The sequence below is a fragment of the Vulpes lagopus genome, chromosome X (genome assembly GCF_018345385.1).
Source record: "Vulpes lagopus strain Blue_001 chromosome X, ASM1834538v1, whole genome shotgun sequence".
Classification (NCBI taxonomy): domain Eukaryota; kingdom Metazoa; phylum Chordata; class Mammalia; order Carnivora; family Canidae; genus Vulpes; species Vulpes lagopus.
In genome coordinates this window covers 96765844-96771505 of record NC_054848.1, presented here as the reverse complement: position 1 = coordinate 96771505, position 5662 = coordinate 96765844, and the positions used below count along the sequence as shown (strand labels likewise).

General features: G+C 35.7%; 1 non-coding gene across 1 annotated transcript; it reads right to left on the bottom strand.

Annotated features, from left to right (window-relative positions):
• Positions 1-402: 402 nt before the first annotated feature.
• LOC121483674 lies at positions 403-506 on the bottom strand. The gene has a single exon (XR_005985797.1). It is a non-coding gene; the product is annotated as a U6 spliceosomal RNA (small nuclear RNA).
• Positions 507-5662: the final 5156 nt, after the last annotated feature.

Sequence of the window (5662 nt, the reverse complement as noted above, 5' to 3'; positions counted from 1 at the left end):
TATCTTTCAAAATTGGAAATTCAATTCAAATTCAAACCCATGGTGCACACTTGAAGGGCTGCTTCAACGCAGGCAAAGCTGTATATTTTTTCCATCATATTCATAGCAAAATATCACAGACATTTAACAGAAGTAGACCATATAGCCATGCTCTTCTTATGTACATCTCTAACAAGGAACTATGTAGGTGAAATATCTCCACCAGAAATTATAGCCTTAAGGAAGAAAATTTTGCTTCTTGATTCCTAGACTAGAGAACAAGAAAACAAGAGTAAGCACAAAAGTCTCTTCCTAATTAAACAGTACAATGCCTTTAATAAATATGTACTTAATCTAGGATCAACAGTTCTACTATCAAAATTTCATAAAATATTAAGGTACTTTTTAAATTATTTAAAAAAAATTTATATGGAATGCTTCACAAATTTGTATATCATCCTCGCACAGGGTTCATGCTAATCTTTGTATTGTTCCAGTTGTAGTATATGTGCTGCTGAAGTGAGCACAAAAGTATGTTTTTAAAAATCAAATTTCACTAGCACAAGAAGCATTTCAACATGATATTTTTAAAGGAATTCTTGAATAATGGCTATCACATTCCTCAGGCTTTTCTTTTTTCCTTCTCCATGTACATTGTCCTCAAAATGCTTATGAGATTTTGGAAACTTCAGGGATCAAAGAGATTCAATTTTGCCAATTTCAAAATTTTAGTTTAACAAGTATATCTCCATTCAATATTCTTGAAACTGTTCTACAGTACGCAGCACTTGAAAGCTAATCTGATTATGTAGCTTAGCTCACTGTAGTTGTAATACTTCATTATTTTCAATGCAATGGTCAAATTCAGAGCAATTCCTTCCCATAACTAAAACGGAGCCTGCTATTAAATATGAGCTATATTACTGATTTAATATATATTATTGCTATGGTTATTATCACCATTACATATAACATTTTGAATTTTCTTTTTTTTAAGCAACTTTTCACATGCTTTGACTAAAATAACTAAAATATTAGTTCATTAATGTCATGATAATTTAAAATATCTCTGTTTTAGTCAGTTTGGGCTGCTATAGCAAAATACCATAGACTGAGTGGCTTTTAAACAACAGTAATATATGTCTCACAATTCTAGATGCTCATACACTGATATCATTTTGTACCATGGTCAGGTTCTATTGAGAGCCCTCTTCTGAGATGCAGACTGCTGAAATCTCCTTGTTTTCACATGGTGGAAAGTGAGAGACATCTCTAGGATCTTTTTTTAATCAGGGCACTAATCTCACTTATGAGAGTTTTTATCCTCATGACCCAATCACCTCCCAAAGGTCTCACATCCTAGTACTACCACAATGGGGGTTAGGGTTTCAACAAATGAATTTTGAGGGAACACAAACATTCAGTCCATAACAATCTACAAAGGAGGAAGTGATTTAATTTACAATGATTTTTCTGAAATTAGAATAGAATGTGTTTTCTGACATCAGAATTTATAAAATGTCTTGTGTATATAATTTATTACATTTATTAACTAAATTTACTAAAATTCTAAGAAGCTAGACTCCATTATAAGTCAAGTATGTTTTATTTCCAGCATTTATTCTATCATTGAAACCTGTGTGCATGTTTTAAGTTTTGGCATATTTGAGTACCATGCAGAAATCATATGCTGTATTTCATTATTTAGTATTCTAGTATCATTAATGAATCCAAACTTCTTCTGGAAAGCCTTAGGTTCACATGATATTAGGGTTGGCATCATCCAAATAATATAAATTTAGTATGTGCATTAAAACAAATAGAATATCTTTAGAGGAAAATGCTGAATACAGTCATTTGCTGTCTGAAGAAAACTGTAAGCAGTAACACTAAAAGATAAGTAAGATGATAGCAGTAGAAAATTAGATATGAGTTTATGATGTGATAAAAATAATAGAAAAGTGGGACGCTTGGGTGGCTCAGTGGTTGAGGGTCTGCCTTCTGCTCAGGGCGTGATCCCAGGGTCCTGGGATTGAGGACCACATCAGGCTCCCCAGAGAGAACCTGCTTCTCCCTCTGCCTGTGTCTCTGCCTCTCTGTGTCTCTCATGAATAAATGAATAAAATATAAAAAAAATAGAAAAGTAAATTCTCCCCCTGACAAGTTAACATAAGGAATATGTTGAAGAGAGACTATGACATAGTTTCATCAAGAAATAAATGAGATATTCAGTACTCTAAAACGTGAAGAGAACTCTGATAGTGTTTACTTGAAAAATAATTTCTTGGACAATTAAATCAGCCTTTAGTATCACAAGTATAGAAACACATTGATAATGAGAACTGGTGGACTTCTGAAGTTGTCAAAATTTTAAATGCATAATTTGTGGAGCTTTGCTCTGATGCAACCATTTATTTGTGTGAATTTGAATACATTTTGTAATTCCTTCTAAGAATATTTAGTTACCAGATTTATCAACAAGAAAAAGTCCTTTTTCATTCATTGCTTTTCTGTAGCCAAAATATATGAAGGAACAGAGGTATTGGGAAACAAAGACTTATAGCTGTCCTCTATTACACTAATCCCAAAAAGTTGGATTATATTTTATAGACTCCTTACTTCCATTAATAATTCTATTAGGGATATCAAATCTATAAATTTACCTAAATCTTAACAAATATATCTATATTATTATGCTATATGTTGGGTAATAAAAGTTCTCAACTATATATACACTACAGTATAGGTCTTACGGGCACACCTCGGTTTGATGTGCATTCATTAGTCATATATTATAGTTAATATATCGATATAAATATACTAATATATTACATTCTATATATGTGGGTTACCGGTCATGAAAACATAGATTACAGTAAAGTTAACAATATTACAATGGCTGCAACTATTCTTTTGTTGCTTAAACAATTGTTATTTCATTTGATTTGTACAATGACTCTGGTAATTTTTAGTATTCCATTTTCCAGATGAGGAACTTGAGACATAGCATGGCTAAGTACTCTACAGCCACAGAACTGATTAATGTCTTAACAAGAATCTGAAAGAGAGCCAATCTAACTTATGGAGCAGCTTTTGATGTAAAAACTAAATACAAATAATCTATTTTACTTTTCATAATCATCATAATATAAATCATCCTTAGGCAATAGATGTATATGTATGTCACATATTTAACTAGCCCTATATTCTTCTGGGATTTTGATCTATGGATTTCAAAGAGCCTCCAGATTTGAATTTCTTTTTTAATTTCCTGAAAAGAAAGTCATCGTCTCTGATTTTTCCTAATATTTTTTAAAGATTGCATTTACTTTGATATTTTAAAAAAATATATTCCACCTATAATATTGCATAAATTTCAGGTGTACAACATGTTGATTTCATACATTCAAATATTGTATGGTAGTCATAATTAGCACCTCTGTCGTTTTGGATAAAGAAGTCTATGGGGGAGGAGAGTAAGATGGCAGCAGAGTAGGAGGACTCTGGGCTCACACACAGGGGAATGCACAAGGAAAATGTTTTCCCAAAGCCACTGGCTTGGAAAATGAGAGGGGCTGAATTTCATGAGTTCTTACAACCAGCAGGGCTTAAAGCCTACAGTTCTAAAGGTCAGAAGGCTTTGCTGGGATAGAGCCTGGAGGGCACTGCCCTGCTCCTGGAGAGAAGGCAGCCAGACAATCCCGAGGCAGACCTCTTGGAAACAGCCATCTGAGGAGAATGCCTGGGGCGCACAGGGCATAGATTATTTCCTCTTCTCAGAGGCAGTGTTCACAGAGAAGCCTCTGTGGGAACAAAAGAGCTGGCTGCCACCACTTCCCTCACCTGCCCATCAGCATAAACACAGAGCCACCTGTGGGAAGCAGCACAACAGTGACACTGGCTGTCTAACTTGCTTACACCAGGTCTCACCACCCACCCCTGCCCTCTGGCGGGACTGCCCTTCTCAGTCAAACTTGCCTCAATCCAAGCACAGTGGGTCCCTCACCCTAGAAGACCAGCACAAACCCCTACCCACACCACATTTCCTGACCAGAGAGTTCTGCAGGGCCTCGGTTCTGATGGACTTGGTGTCAGATCTCATTTCAGGAGCAGACCAGAGAATGCCTCATTAAAACTCACCACATTCAGGCCATGGAATAAACACTGCCCACTGCAGGCAAGGAAAGCTGCTGCAGATGACTAGCCTGGAGGATAGAGCAGCCAAAACACAACAGCAGAGCATACACAGCACACACTGGAGACACTCCCTGAAGCACCAGGCCCTGGGCACTTCTTCTTCCAAAGGCCATTACTTTCAAGAGCAGTAGACATACTGGCTTTTCTAACACAGAGAAGAAGACAGAGACTTAGACAAAAATGCCCAGACAGAGGGATTTATCACAAGTGGATCAAGAAACTGTCACAGCCAGAGATCTAAGCAAAACAGATATAAGTAACATGCCAAATGGAGAATGTAAAGCAGCAATCATAACGTTACTCACTGAGCTTGAGAAAAGAAGACATCAGTGAGACCTTTACCACAGAGATAAGAGAGTTAAAAACATCAACCAGAGATGCAGAAGGCAATAAACAAGGTTTAAAACAGGTTTGATGGAATGAACTGCAGGATGGAAGAAGCCGAGGAACAAATTAGTGAGCTAGAGGACAAAATAATGGAAAATAATGGACCTGAATGAAAGAGGGACAGAAGGATTATGCAATGTGAGAACAGAGTTAGGGAACTCAGTGACTCCATAAAACATAATAACATTCATGTCATAGGAAGAAGAAGAGAGATTAAGGTATTATTTGAAGTAATAATACCTGAAAACTTCCCTAATCTGGGGAAGGAAATGGACATCCAGATCCAGGAGGCAGAGAACTCCTGTTGATCAAAGTCAACAAAAGCAAGTCAACACCAAAATGTGTTGTCATTAAATTTGCAAAATGTAGAGACAAAGAAAAACAACTTAAAAGCAGCAAGACAAAAGAAATCCTTAACTTACAAGGGAGCTGGTTCTTTGAAAGAAAACAATAAAATTGATAAGCCTCTAGTAAGACTTATCAAAAAGAAAAGAAAAGGCCCCAAAGAAGTAATATCACAAATGACTGAAGACAAATAACAACCAACACCACAGTAATACATAATTGTAAGAGAATATTATGAAAAATATATGCCAACAAAATGAACAACCTCGAAGAAATGGATAAATTCCTCCAAACATGTAAACTACCAAACTAAAACAGAAAAAAATATAAAACTTGAACAGACTAATAACCAGCAAAGAAATTGAATCAGTAATCAAAAGCACCCCAACAAACAAAAGTCCAGGGCCAGATGGCTTCCCAAGGGGATTCTACCAAACATTTAACGAAGAGTTAATACCTATTCTTCTCAAACTATTCCCAAAATTAGAAATAGAGGAAAAATTCCAAATTCATTCAATGAGGCCAGCATTACCCTCATACCAAAACCAACAGAGGTCTACAGGTTAATATCCTTGATGAACATGGATGCAAAAATCCTCAATAAAATACTAGCAAACTGAATCCAACAATATATTTAAAAAACTGATTCAGCATGATCAAGTGTGATTTATTCCTGGGTTGCAAGAGTGGTCCAATTGCACAAATCAATTAATGTGATACACCACATTAATAAAAGAAAGGATAAGAATCATAC